Source organism: Lipotes vexillifer, unplaced genomic scaffold (genome assembly GCF_000442215.2).
Source record: "Lipotes vexillifer unplaced genomic scaffold, Lipotes_vexillifer_v1.1 scaffold1187, whole genome shotgun sequence".
Classification (NCBI taxonomy): domain Eukaryota; kingdom Metazoa; phylum Chordata; class Mammalia; order Artiodactyla; family Lipotidae; genus Lipotes; species Lipotes vexillifer.
The window spans coordinates 1,439,556-1,455,797 of NW_006776226.1; positions in this window are offsets into that span (position 1 = coordinate 1,439,556).

The following is a 16,242-nucleotide window of genomic DNA, read 5'->3' on the forward strand; positions in this document are numbered from 1 at the left end:
GTTGCAATGGACCATGAAACCAGTCAGCCTGACCCCAGAAACAATGTCCTTCTTAACCAGTTCTTGATCCTTCCATGAAGATAAAATAAGAGGGCTTCCCTGGTGGCGCAGTGGTTGAGAGTCTGCCTGCTAGTGCGGGAGACACTGGTTCGAGCCCTGGTCTGGGAGGATCCCACATGCTGCGGAGCAACTAGGCCCGTGAGCCACAGCTACTGAGCCTGCGCGTCTGGAGCCTGTGCTCTGCAACAGGAGAGGCCACGATAGTGAGAGGCCCAGGCATCGTGATGAAGAGTGGCCCCCGCTTGCCACAACTAGAGAAAGCCTTCGTACAGAAATGAAGACCCAACACAGCAAAACTAAATAAAATAAATTAATAAACTCCTACCCCCAACATCTAAAAAAAAAAAAAAAAAAGGTAAAATAAGTTGTCCCTTCGAAATATCTACCTCAGAATCTAGCAACCACTATAGATACTCAATACATGATAACTATTACCTAGTTCTTAATAGCATGTCTTGAAGATTCTTGGGAACTGTCTAATATTACAAACCAATCTGTGTTCATAGCAAAATTTATTACCATGCAAACTCAAAAAGTCACAATCAGCATTGAATGCCAGCTCTGTGCAAGTCTGTTGTCGCTATGATGTGAGATGAATGGATAAAGCAGTTAGAATCTCTGCTCTCAGTTCATTGCAGTATGAATGAGCTATGGCTTCCACCAGAAGGATGCCCTGAGGCAAGGATTTAAACATAAGCAGTTCATTTGGGAAGCAATCCCAGGAAACACCCACAGGGAGTGGGGAACAAAACAGGGAAGTGAAGAGAGCCAGAAAGTTGCATTATCAAGCAATTTACCTTTTGAGAAAGACTTATTCCACTGGCAAACAGAGAGACAAGAACTTCAGAGGTGTTTGTATCAATGGGCAGAGAGGCTAGAGTATCCATTCCTGAACTTCCTGTCCATCATTGGTTGTAGGCTGCTCTGTGGGCATTAAGTCTCTAGCACACAGCTCACCTTGCTCTGGAGCCAAAGCGCTCAGATCAAGAGTCAAAGTTGTTCAGTTAACAACGTTCTGTGTGTGGAAACCAGATTAGGTTTGGGGGGCTATGGAAGAGGCGCTGGCAGTATCTGCAATGATAGATATTTTAAAAATGAGAATAGTATAAATTAGAAAGTGATATTGCAAGGACAAATAAGCACTAAAAATTCCCTGTTGAAAATAAGGGAAAAAATTCCCCTCCCCTTCTTTTTCTTAGAGCATTTATTTTAGAAAACTTGTAACTTTATTTTCCCATCATTACATATTTTAAAGCATTTCATAAATTTAAATACTTTTATTTCGATTATCTCCTCTGTATCCCTACATGTAATTCTGTACATGGAAAAACTCGACAGCATGTAATATATATATACTAAGCCCTGTCTTTTCCATATCTGTGCCACAAGCTTGTGTCATCACATGGCATGGTACATCACAAGCCGCCCTTTGAGACACTGAGAATCTTCAGAGAGCAGGAAAATGTCTGTGGTTTCAGTTAAGGAAAAGTATACAGACAAGCACAACTGTGCTGCATCAGCTCCACACTGTCAAAGACCTAAACAGACGATTTATAGGTGAAGAATTAAAAGCTGCAAATTTTATTCACACTCAGGAAACTATGAAGGACATTTTACAGGCTTGAGAGATATTTTGTGATAAGAAACTACCAAAAGTTCAAAAGGACAGCTAGATCAAGTAAGAGAAAATAAGGATGTAAATAGCAAGACAGAAATTATCTTGGTACTGAAATCTCTCAAACATTTTCTATTTTATTGGGAGATATTAATGGGAGGGAGGGGGAGTTGGTTTGTAGAAAATATTCTCCAAGTAGAAAATATTCTGGTGCGATCAGCAGTGGAAGCTAATGGCTTATTGTTCAACAATAGCTGCTGGTGAGCGATTAAGCACTTCTGATTTTACAGTGACAGGCATAACAGGTTTATGTGTAGGGCTCATAAGCCATGCTAATAGGAAATCAAGTACTTAAACTTCAAGTCTCCATAATCTGTTGTCTGTCTTTGGGAAAATCCACCATAAACTTCTGGTTTCAATGACTTCAGCTCTCACATTTGGGTCATTTCTCACCTAGTCCTATTCAAGGGTATCATAATTAATTCAACTTTCATTTGTTTGTGGAACAAATATTTACTGAACTCTTGGTAGGAGCTAAGCCTGACGCTTAACTATGAGGATTCAGTGTTGAAAAGACAGGGATCTACTTTGAATGAGTCAAATAATCAAAAAGGGTCCTACTGTAGAGCACAAGGAACAATATTCAACATCCTGTGATAAACCATAATGGAAAAGAATATAAAAAAGAATGTACACATATGTATAACTGGATCACTTTGCTGTACAGCAGGAACTAACACAATATTGTAAATCAACTAAACTTCAGTAAAAAAGTTTTTTTAATAAAATAAAATAAGGTACAAGCAAAAAAGAAGAATCATCAAATGAAATATTGTAAGAACAAAGCAAAACATTTTTTACATTGTAAGATATATAAATAAAATCATTCGGAGGCGGGGAAGGTTAAGCTGGGACAAAGTGAGAGAGTGGCATGGACATGTATACACTACCAAATGTAAAATAGCTAGCTAGTGGGAAGCAGCCACATGGAACAGGGAGTTCAGCTCGGTGCTATGTGACCACCTAGAGGGGTGGGATAGGGAGGGTGGGAGGGAGGGAGACACAAGAGGGAAGAGATATGGGGATATATGTATATGTATAACTGATTCACTTTGTTATAAAGCAGAAACTAACACACCACTGTAAGGCAATTATACTCCAATAAAGATGTTAAAAATAAATAAATAAGTAAAATCATTATTTCATTTGTTAAAAAAGAAAGTAAACAAGCCATCCCACTGCAGTGCAGTAAGAACTTCAGTGTGGGGTGATCAGCAAACTTTTATTCAGCACCTTCTTTGTGCCAAGTAATATGTTAGATACTGATAAGGAAACAAAATAAACCAGGTTATAATCTAGTGCCAATATGTGGCCCTGTTTATTCATAATGCAAAGTACGTCCTGGGGTATAGACAGACACCTACAGAGTTAGCTCTTAGATCTGTAGTCACAGATAACTGCCAACTGCTCTTCAAAAATAAGGGCACCTAATGAAGGGTGGTGTTTGTGAAGTGCATATTGCGATTTCTCAACAATAATTATTATCAATGCTTTTCTAAGGCTTGTAAAAACTTTCTCATATCATGACTAAACACAAATTCAATTTACTTTACTAACATGGTCATCATTCGAAAGAACTGTTGCCACTTATAGCTTATGACTTTTTACTGACTGAAGGCTGCATAAAGTTTGCTTTTTCTTATTTGTTTGTTTTTTCAAAAGAGCTTCCACATTGTTTTACTTCAGAATGTGAAGCGGCAAATAGTCTGACCCCAGCTAGCAAGCTCTATGAAGGAGAAATAAAATGCTTTTTCAACGCATTCTCCAAGTAATTCTTCAGGTCGTTTCTTTAGTTCGTCACACCCTCTTAGTGTGGATGCCTGTGGCATCCATTTCAGAATTTGGAGGTTAAGCAATTTCCCCTAAAAAAAGATTTCTATTATTTTAACTAACTAGCACAACACACGATTCTGAATCCTGATGTGTCTTGGTACATAAAAGTTTATTATTATTAATGGTGATTTGAAGGGATTCACCCTGGGTATTTTTGCATTGAATGGAAACAAATTACCAGTCAAGTGCTAGTGGATATTGTAGACATTATAATCTCTCCTAATGCTTTAAGATCATGTTTTAAGCTTTGAAAAAATCAAGTAAATAGCATAAATATGTAACTATATATTCTTCTTCACTTAGAGTGACTTACTGATCTGCTCTTACTATGACCAAAAAGTACTCATGAGTTGGTGCTCAGGAACTCCTAGACTAGTGGTTCACACATGCAAATTAGGTAGAAGAAAATTTAGCTAAGATTCTGGCAGCCACATTCTGGGACAGGTGAGTTACAATGACCCATGTGTGACTCCCAACTTCTCAAAGATCCACTACACTTCTGAGATCCAAAAATAAGTCAATGTCTGATCTTCTTGTATGGTCAAATTCAGCAAATTTTAACCATTAAAGATGTAACCAGTTAAGAAAACAAAATGTTTTAACTGAAAGGGAGAAGTCACAAGACTGAATTACACCCAGGAAAGAAGTTATTCAATTAACAGCAATATGCTGGAAACACTGGCTCCAAAACCTGGCATGAGGTGAATTAACAAACAATTCTATTTAGTTTTCCTTAACTTATTCTTAATCTAATGTTTTTCTGATGTTAAATATGGAATTTAGAAAGAAATCACACAAATTTATTCTTTAAAATTTCTATCTTTCATAATTTTCATTAGAACAAAATCACCCAGCTTGATAACTATTCAGGAGTTCACAGGACAAGACCTGCTTTGGGACAATGTGTCAGATTTTCACTTAATGAGAAGACAAATATACCTGATTATTCCTAGACAATAAACCATGTACCTACTAAAATCCTAAAGAGGAGAAATGTGACGTATGAAGTTTAATGTACGAATCTGTCTTTCTCAATGGTCATATTGGAAGAACATGAGAAATTTAGGACTTGACTTTTTTTTCATTTTTGAAATTTCATTCTCTGCTTAGGAAAGGGAAAATTAGAAATATGGTAAAAATCAGGAACTAAGTGACGGCAGATACCAAACGGAAAAAGTGGAGAAGTAAGCTAAAAGTACACTGTGGGAATGAAGAAAGATCAGGGTGGGGGTGGGGATGAGAAAAATCTGCAGCCCAGACACTCGCAGAGGCTTTAGAGAGGCTGGTGAACATGTAGCCTAGTGCTCTGACCCCTTTTTCAATCCCAGGATGCCCATGCCCTTGGTCATGATGTGACCATAAAACCTCAGGCACATTCAAAACTCTCCTGTGTGAGGTACATTGGCCCTGTGTGGCAGTGTAAACAGCAGTTAGCTACAATGGAATCAGAGCTTTACTGGATAGTAATTCTTTATGATGACATTTAGTAAAATCCTTTGCTTTTGCCACTAACATCCCTTTAGTTTTCTTCTTATAAAACAATACTCCAAAGTTCCTGTGGAAAGCTACTTTCCACCTACCTTACTGGCATGCCAGGGGATTTGGGAGATTTGGCTTCAGCAGACAGCTCTAATTAGCCACAGTAATTAGTCAAGGGATGGACATATGACATACTGAAAAACAGTGAAACGCGATGGAGCTTTTGTTAAGATTCCTGAAGGGAAAGACTCCATCTGTTTCCCCTGCACAGAGCAAGTCTATTGGTGCCATTTTTCCAACAACATTTGCTCACTTCGTGTCCCTTTGTCACATTTGGTAGTTCTTGCAATATTTCAAACTCTTTCATTATTATTATATATGTTATACTGATCTGTGATCAGTGATCTTTGATGTTACCATTGCAGTTGTTTTGAGGCACCATAAACCGCATTCATATAAGAAAGCGAACTTAATTGATAAATGCTGTGTGTCTTCTGCTTGCTCCATGGACCAGCCATTCCCCATCTCTCCCTCTGCATGGGTCTCCCCAGTCTCTGAGACACAAAGATACTGAAATTAGGGCAATTAGTAACCCTAAAGTGACCTCTAATGTCCAAGTGAAAGGAATAGTCACACATCTCTCACTTTAAATCACAAGCTAGAATAATTAAGCTTAGTGAGGAAGCCATGTCAAAAGGTACAAGACCGGACAAAAGCTATTAGGTCTCTTGTACCAAACATCCACACTGTGGATGCAAAGGAAAAGTGCTTGAAGGAAATTAAAAGTACTACTCCTGTGAACACAAAAATGATAAGAAAGCAAAACAGGCTTATTGCTGATATGGAGAAAGTTGTAGTGGTCTGGATAGGACATCAAACCAGTCATAACATTCCCTTAAGTCAAAGCCTAATCCAGGGCTTCCCTGGTGGCGCAGTGCTTGGGATCCTGCTTGCCGATGCGGGGGACGCGGGGGTTCGTGCCCAGATCCGGGAGGATCCCACATTCCGTGGAGCGGCTGGGCCCCGTGAGCCATGGCCGCTGAGCCTGCGCGTCCCTCCGCAACGGGAGAGGCACAACAGTGAGAGGCCCGCGTACCGCAAATCAAAAAAAAAAAAAAAATGAGGCAGGGAAAATTTAAAAATTAGCCTGGAAAATCTTGTATTAGAAAGAAGAAAGTGCTCAAAGAATGATGGAGACATGTTCAAAGAACAAAAAAGTTAGCTGAAAAAGACTATATGGCCGTATTTAGAACAATTTGAATAACAAAATAATGACTGTGGCAGATTAAAAGCCATTTAAAAAATAGGAATCCATGAATCCATACTGTTATAAATGAATAAATAAGTGCTGATAAGAGAAAGCATTTTCTTTTGGCATAATTTCAACTAATAAATGTAAAATAAATGATAGAATTAGAAAATCACAATTTGGCATAGTAATATTAATTTACCCAAGAAATATCAGTGGATGCTAACATGAACAGATGAAAGTTTGATGAGCAATGGGAATTTACATAGTCTCAGAGTAACTCTCTACAAAATACTTATTAATCACAAAAGGGCACATGAGTAATTTTACATGGAGAAACATAGCAGATGCCACCTAAATCAAATGACCAATGTTGACATCAACAATAACCAGATAAATTAATTGTCACCTAATCAGATACAATGAAAAGAACACAGCACTCTTTCTCTAATAGTCTTGCCAAAAAAATGCATAACCTGAATCTAATCATGGAAAATCATCAGGTAAAATCCCAACTGAGGAACATTTTACAAGGTAACTGTAAAAAACAATCTTAAAGAATTATTCAGATCAAGAAAGGCAAGGACAGACTGAGGAACTGTTAAACTCTTGGGAAAACTGGTGAAATTTAAACAGGGTCTATAGATTCAATGATGATAATATATCAATGTTAATTTTGATGGTTGCATTGTGATTATGTAGGAGAATGTCCTTGTTCATAGGAATTATACACCAAAGTATTTGGGGTGATGGAACATCGTATCATCAACTACTTCTTAAATGACTAGAGGAAAACTAAATTCTTTGTGTTATTCTAAGTTTGAAATTATTTCAGAGTTTAAATTATTTTAATAAATAATTTAATTTAATGTAATATCACAAAAGCCAAAAGCTAGAGACAACCGAAATGTCCGTCCAAAGGTAAATGGATAAACAAGTTGTAATGCATTCATACAACATGATATTGCTAGGTAAGTAAATGCAAAGAAATACTGATGCATGCAATAACAGGGATGAATCTCACGGGCATTATGCTAAGTGAAGTAAGGCAGACACACAAAAATAATTACAGTATGATTTTGTGTATAAGAAATTCTAGAACACACAAAACTGTCCATAATAATAGAATTCAGGTCTACCTGATTTTGGAGGATGGGATATCAGGAGAGAGTGACAGCAAATGGACACAGAAGAACTTTCTGGAAGGATGGAAATGTGCTGTGTTGATTGGGATGGTAGTTAGGCAGGTGTACACTGCTGTCAAAAATCTAAAGTTGAATTTTATTGTATGCAATTATACCCCATTTTAGTTGATTTTAAAATAAAATAAAATATTGCCAATATAAAAAAATAATGGTAACAAAAGAAAAACAAGTAAAATATCAACAAAAGCAATAAATTTTTAAAAGCCAGTTGCAACTGTTCTCTTTGGAAACATTTTTAATAAGCAGTCGTGAAAAGGTAAATTACCTATTTACTTAAATTTAATCAGCTAACAAATGTAATAAGCTTATAAGTATTTAATTTGCTTATCTCTCTTAATTTTAATGTTACATATTTAATAAAATCCCATTATAGAAACAAAATTTCTAAACCATACCATTTCAATATGTAAATTTATTGAAAGTTTTTTTTATCCTAATAGCTTAACTTTAATTATGCTTTGTTAAAACAATGTTGTCATGTTTTTTTGTTTTGTTTTGTTTGCAGTACGCGGGCCTCTCACCGCTGTGGCCTCTCCCGTTGCGGAGCACAGGCTCCGGACGCGCAGGCTCAGCGGCCATGGCTCACGGGCCCAGCCGCTCCGCGGCATGTGGGATCCTCCCAGGCCGGGGCACGAACCCGCGTCCCCTGCATCGGCAGGCGGACTCTCAACCACTGCGCCACCAGGGAAGCCCTGTTGTCATGTTTTAACACCAAACAATTCAATTCGCGTAACGATGCAAGCAGATAGCTTGATTGGCTTGGTCAAGGAAAGGAACTCTGTGACTTCATTATCCACATCTCCTATAAAGTATTTGAAATGTTTTGTACCAAAACCTTTGTCATGACTCTGGTGTACCTGAACACGTCTTATTCTATTCTAAAAGTGAAAGTACTTTTAATTGCTACAGGACTAATGTCTTTTAAGAGCAATATACCAAACATTCAAAGGGACTGTGGTCCTTCTTTATAAAAGGAACATATAGTGTGAAATATATATAAAAGGGAAAATGATTTGTGTAAAGTGAGTCTTTCAAGAGAAACATAGCAAGGCTTTATACTAGATGGGCCTTAGATTAGGCTATAATCTTCTAGCTCCTTGCAAAACATTTTAAAAAGTGCTGATGAGCTGCTAAGAGCTGATATTTTGAAAGTCTGTCATAACCCATTCCTTTTAAAACAATTCTTTTCAGATTGATTATGCTGGATAAAAGAGAAAAGACATCTAAGATTTAAATATCAAAAATTATGCACCATAATTTTGCCTCTCAATTCATGGGTGGGTTATTCAGTGTCTTTAAGTGCCACCCCTAAATTATTTAAAGGAAACTAAGTTATCTAAATTCTTCTGCTGCCTGAATTATTTAGGGCATAAATGTTTCCTGTTGAATGCTTTTGTGGTCACATTTTGCGTCTTGGCCTAAGTGAATAAAATTAGCTTTTAATGCAATAATACAAAAGCAATGGTTAGAAATAATACATGAAGTAACTGTCAATGTTTTTTTCTTATGAAAATGATGAAGTAGATACAGCCAATAATATATATTTCTTACTTTTGTTTTTTCAGTAAAGCCTTGTGCCAAAAAGAAATGCCCCCTCCCTTCCCCCCTCTCTCTGTCTCTCCTTTACCTTATATGAAAGTCAATTGCAATAAATGTTCCTCTGCCAAATTTTTAACTCATTTCTAAATCTGCCATTGCTGATTCAGGTTTCCTATTACCTATTACAATATTTTATATTAACAATAATATACTTACCAGCATGGCCAATTACCTTGCTAAAGAGAAGTTGGTGATCTGTCATTTGATGTGAAATCCAGTGCATTCTCTGGGGAGTGTAGCTTTGATTATATTGCTAAGAAATAAAGTTGTGCTTTACTTGCCCCAGAGGATTAGGAAGAGGTTACCTTGAAGGCTTGTTAGAGCCTCATTTAGGTCATTAAATTTAATTGTCTCTCATTTACTGATAATTTTAGCAAGTCTAAACCACGTGGTTTGAGTTTCAGATTTTATTTCTCTTCTCATCTTCTTATCAGTTAGGGAGATGGGAGAAAGGAGGGGGAGGGTCATTTAAAAGTTCCAGAATCACAGGACGATAGGAAAAATAAGAATGTGGAAATGAATAAATGAATCAAAAAGGGAATATGAAGGCAATAGTGGCATTATTTTGTTCATTAGAGACGCTCTTAAATTGAGATATTCCTGAATTGAATAGTACTTTAAATACAATGAACATCCTTTTTAGTGGTTTATGATCACAAGTAACAGAAGCCAACTCAAGACACATTAAGGAAAAACAAAAATATAGCTGAGACAGACTGAGGGGGTAGAATTTACTAGATAGACACAGGGATATTTTGCAGACACAGGGATATTTTGCAGAATCCAGGGGCGGCAACTCCAGGTCTCCAAAAGAGACTACAAGAAGGAACTGGAAAGTTGTAGAGCTCTCACTTCACCCCTCATCTTGTTGCTCTCAACTTTCTCTTTGTTTCTCTCTCCATACCTCGGCTTCCCAGTCAACATGGCCTGCAGACCTTGGCTAACCCAATGTCCCAAGGTTAGATCTGGTATGCTCAGGAAAAGCCCAGACTCACCTAAGATTCCCTGGAGGAAGAATCTTATCAGCCTTGTTGAGCCAAATGCCTTCCCATGGTCAAAGCAACTTGTGAACAAGGATTTCATTATGTGGCCTTGGGAACTAGGGTTGTCATATGTTTCCTTAGCAAAGGAGAGTTTACTGGTTCATAAGCTGCGCAGATACTTACTATATATTCACCATTGTCTTTTAGGTCATGTTCTTTAAGAACTGGCATTCTTAAAGTAATTTACCGAACAGTAAGAAGTTAGACTTCCGGAATTCTATGTTTTATCTACACGAGTAGAAGATACTTTATAAGTTGAGAGTCTAATTTTCCCCCTCCAGTGTCTACTTTACAGGTATTTTTCAGGTTTTTATATCTGAAGCACAATTTCCTGTACTTCCCTGAAATTGCCTTCAAAAACTAGGCTGGAGAGTTCACTGTCAGTTTATCATGACTTCTATTCTCTTCTGAGGTCAAGTGCAAGACTTCAGGTAAGGACCGTAAAGGTAAGGACTGTAACTCCCACCATGCTTCTCTTTTGCATGGTTCTGGGTTAGGACTTGCCAATGAGAAGCATATGCATGAGATTTGTATGAAGTCATTATTTTCCAGAAGCAATTGCCGTCAGATGTGTGGACAAACATGAGACCTAGGGTCTTCCTAGGGAGCCCAAGAACCACCAGCCTCACTACTGAAACCTTAGCATGTTGTTGGGAGCTTCCTGGAGATGCTTAAGAATTGCAGCAGATTCCAGATAAGGACTTGACAACCATCTATTTGAGGTTTCAGGCTGAGATCTTCAAAAGTGGCTCCCTGGACCCCCAACTCTTCCAACAGTTGGGTACCTCTTTCATTAATATATTAAATCTTTTATACCTAGAATACATGAGTGGCCTCTGTGTTCTTGATTGCCCAGGTCTGACAAAAATGTTATTGAAATCTGCTACCAGCTGTGTTTTTCATAGGCTATAAAATGTACAATCCTCCAGAGTCTATGTTCTCAGTCACTCTAAAATTAAATTCGAGGTCCTCAGTTGTACCGTGTTCATCTTAAATCATACTTCTGCTTATATGATCCAGAGTCTAATCACTTTCACACAGGGTGACCAAACTTTTCAAAAGTTCTCAAATGCAGAAGTCCCACAAAACATTGCTTGTATTTCTTTTTAGAAGAGTATAATGTCATTTCTTTCAAAACTATCATTTTCCCTGAACATATCTGAAGGCCTGGGGGAACAAAACTTGGCAAGAGTCATAAATTAGTCTTAAAGACTGATGGTTCAGTTATCATCAAAAAGTTGCCTTCAAAACTTCTACCTTTCTCTTTCATGTACTACTTTGGATGTGACTGCCAACCCAATTGTGTTCCCTAAAAATTTTCAGAGGCCAAGTATCTTTATTTTTGAAACACATTTGGAACTCCTTTGGAACCCTCATTGCTCCCTACTGATAGGATCCCTAGCATATAACACATGACTCATCTTTCCATACTTTTCGGCCATTTGTTTTTATTGAAACTAGTTTTGGCTGCTGGCTTTGCCTTGGATCAAATTTGTATTAAGTTCACATCAGAGCACTGGGAGAAATAAGCACAGTATAAATAAATCAAATCCAATGAATAAAGCATTAGGTAGGCTGTGCAATGGGGCAGAAGTATCTGTATGTTTGCAGGAAATTCAATACAAGATGAATGGTTTGGGAAAACACGTGCACAGCTAGAAAAGGGCTCCAAATGAGCAGGCCAAAGGCAATAAGTCTTTCATTCACACTCCAGTGGCCCATCCAGCTCCAATTTGTATGGTCTTTGAAACCCAGCTGGTGAAACCCACTTTTTCACTTTGAAACAAAAGGCACTGGATTCTACTGTGAAATTCTACAATGAATTTCACACATTAAAATAAACATGTCTATGGATAGTTGATTATTCTCCTGGGCTAGAATTTGTGAAGGTGATGAGATGAAGTTTATACTTAATTGGAAGGCGTTGGTGAAGATGGATTCATAATTATCAAAGTTTTTCTGAAAGTCTTTCAGCAGAATTTGACACCCAGCAGTTGGTTGTATTATATTGTTACAGCCCTAGTTAGAGTTTCAAGTGAAAATTTGTTTTTCATATGGCAGTAATTTCCGTAACTTGTTTCCTTATTTCAGAACAATGTCTACATTAAAACAAAACAGACTTCCACGATGTGGTATGTCAAGCAGTGAAAAGTGGTAGCACATATTTCACCAACATCTACAACCCTCTTTCAGACCATGAAAACTGTCACTACATTTCACCTAGATCTGCAATTTTGGCAAGAGTTTGAAAAATGTCTGTAAGACTGAAAAACAAAAACTGACCATTTTATTTCAATTACATTTAATTTTCATGTGTTGATTAACTTCACTATGTAGGAAAAAAAGGTATGAACCTAATTACATATTTTGATTTTTAATCAATTTTTCCTATATCTTGGGCAGACGTACCTCAAATTCTAAAGCATGTTCACCTAGTGAAAATCCAGATTTTGACTTTGTAGAGACTCTACTTTTCAAACGACTAGGGAAATATTTAGTATATTTTCTATATATAATTAAGCAGCACATTTTTAGCAAACATTCTAGTTCATCACTTGGATTTTCTTAAGACAGCAGTTTGAGGAAGAAGAAAATATGAAAGAAAATAAGAGCTTTCTATTCCCACATGCTGAACTAATCTTCAAAGGAGAGGAAAGAGCGAAAAAAGAGCAATGGAGGAAGATGGCAGGAGGCTGTCATCTGCTCGGAGAAAGTTAAATAAAACTTCCTTTAAAGAAGAGTTAGAGTGTCTCCCCCTCAAGCTGTATACGAGCTCTAAATATAAGAGGGAGCAAAAATTTCAGAAGAGAGCCCATGCCTACATTAGATCTCAGAGGACATTTTACTAAAAATTTACCATCAGTTTCCTTGTCCAAAACGTTGAATCATGGGAGTTTTCTTCAGGTCTCAGAATGTCAAATCTTTCATTCTATGTTTGAGCTCATAATCTATACTGCCACCCATACAAGTACACACAAAAAAATCTAGAAATACTAGTAGCCTTTGTGCTAAGACTGCCTGGGCAAGGAAGAATTGATAGAATTTTTTGGAACAATACTGTGAAAATGCAGTCAGGGAAATTGTATGGGGGAAAGTCATATTCATACATGTCATGAATTTTTGTTCATATTTGTTCATTGGATCATTATTTAAGCCCATAAACATCACTGAATAATTCAATTTAAAACGACTTTTAAAGTCGTCAGATGGAACGTCAACACTAATACATTCTGCCAAGTAATACCTAAATCCTGTGTTACTTTTTAAAAATAAATACTAGATATTAAAAGAAGCACAAAGTAATGGCATTCCAGTTCTTTATTTTTAAGATTTGTGTCTTCTATGTATTCTAGAGGTAAGACCTCTATTGAGCAGTGCCAAAATTTCCAGCATCTGGAGAGAAAAATGGAGGAGCTGGGATATTAGTGAATATGCTTTAGTATAAAGATGGTAACCCAGAGCATCAGAAACTGCTAAATACATAGGTCACAACTGTACTTCTGGTGCTACTTAAAACATATACACCAAGGCTTTGGAGGTAGTTTCTCTTGTTTTGTAATCTAACAGTCTCTAATTCTGTCCTAATTTTTTCAATAATCTTCCAAGTTGAGTATTCCAATGAGTTTCATCCATTTGCTCCCTTTTAGCATCTTTGTGGCATTTAGGATGCACACTTCATTTTTTCCACACAAGATATCTTTGTTGACAAACAAGAGGGAGAATTAACTCTCTCTGAGGAACAAAAACAGGTTTACTGTAGACTGATGCCCATGCACAGGAAATTCTAGCTAGTGTCAGAAAATCTTTAATTTATAATCTGAAATGTGATTGTCCTACCTCTATCTGGAAAAGTAATCATGTTTGCAACCATGAAGGAAAATTTAGGAGTGAATCATCACTTCTACATATATATATATATATATATTTTATATATATATATATATATATATAGAGAGAGAGAGAGAGAGAGAGAGAGAGTTATGGCAGCAAGATGGCAGAACAGGAGTTTCAAGTGCTCCTCTATTCACAGAAACATCAATTTGAACAACTATCCATGCACAAAAATACCTTCACAGGAGCGAAGGATTTCAGGTGAGATTACAGCCCCTCAGTGGAGCATAAACAGGTGTCCATTGATGGATGAATGGATAAGGAAATGTGGTACATATATATATATAATGAAATATTATTTAGCCTTAAAAAAGAAGGGAATCCTGTCACTTGTGACAACCTGAGTGGACCTAGAGGACATTATGCTCAGTGAAATGTCAGGCACAGAAAGACAAATACTGTATGATCTCATTTATATTTAGAATCTAAAAAGTTTACATTTATATTTATATTTAGAATACATATAAAAGCAGAGAGTAAATAGTGGTTTGCTAGGAGAGGAGGGGTAGGGAAGATGTCGGTCAGAGGGTACAAAATTTCAGTTAGTGGAATGATCAAATTCTAGAGATCTAACGTACAGGATGCTGACTATAGTTAATAATATTATATTGTATATTTGAAATTTGCTAGGAGGCTGGATCTTAAATGTTTTTGCCATACACACACACAAAGATAACTATGTGAGGTGATTAAAACCAGTTAATTAGCCTGACTGTGGTAATCATTTCACAATGCATACACATATCAAAACATCACATTGTAAAATGTAGTTGTGTCCAATTTTTATTGTCTGTTATACTTCAATAAAGCTGGAAAAAAAGAGGCTGGTCGAAATTTACAAAGGTCATACAAATATAGGTGAAAAGTTCTGAAGGAAGCAACATCAAAGTGTGTATTGTGGTAGGTTTTTTCCTTTTTTTCCCTTTATTTTACAAAAAGCTATAGCAATCATGTATAAATGTAATATTCAGAAGTAAGTTATTGTAGACATCAAAGATCACTCCTACTACTCAGATATTTGAAGAAAATGTGCTGGCATAAACCTACTGTACATTACTTTGATTCTTCCAACAATTGCCCAGATCAACCTCTTCCTTATTAGCAGGGAGTTAGTAGGGAGTAAATATCTCTCAGGTGAGAGTTTTCTAAGCCCTTGGATTTTCCAAAATTCTGGGGGGACCCTGCTTTCCTGAGCATTAGCTGATCATTTAAGTCTTTAATTCATTTTGATTATCTGATTATTCCAATAGTGGTATGATTTTCACAGTCACAGGTCATTGTCAAAGACACGTCCTACACAGTTTGACAACTGCTGCTTGTCACTTCTTACTGGGATGCACTTACTAGTCCAGACTCCCATCCAGGCCACAGTAAAGGAATCAGATCTATACTTGTTTTTAATTCACACTCTCATTCCCAGGCACTGTTCTCCAAAGCACAATGATAAACTAGCTTAATGTTAAGAAAACAAAAACAAACACTATTCTCATCAGCTACATGATATGCTGGAAAAATATCTACCCCACCAACAAGAACCTATAAGTCTTTGGTTCTAACCCAGGTTACCCCTACATATCTGACTGAACTGGAGAAAGAATGAAGCTGACCCAAAGATAGAGACAATGACTGACATGGTTGATGAAGTTTTGATATGAATTTAAAGTTAAATATAGACTCACTTATAAAGTTAATTACCAACTCCATACTCTGAAAAATAGTAGGGCAAGGTAAGCGGGGAGAAAGTACAGAGGTTAACTGATACACGTAAAGAAACACAGTGGGGAGAGATAATGGGGAAAGTTATAATATGTGGATCACAACTCTCATCTGTGTTTCTACAGCTGGTCATAAAATATGGTTTGTATTTACATATTTCTTCTTCTAGGGTGATCCAAATCTTTTTCTCCAGGTTACCTCACCTTATGATTGCCCTGCTTTTATTGTGAGACTATTATCCTCCATTAACCTCCGTCACTGGCTGTGGCAGTACTAGGAGATGTCTGAGAAACTGCCTGGTTCTCGATAGCCTCCTGCCTGCACACATTGTGTAGCACCAATATTATTTTCCATTGACAAACAGGATAAATCAGCCGAACTGTAACCTTGTTTTCTGTAGGTCTGGTGTCATCAGAAGCTAAAAATGACCTTATAAATGTCACGACTTTCATTTCAATAAACTATTGTTTTGGTTCCTGATGGAAGCATTCC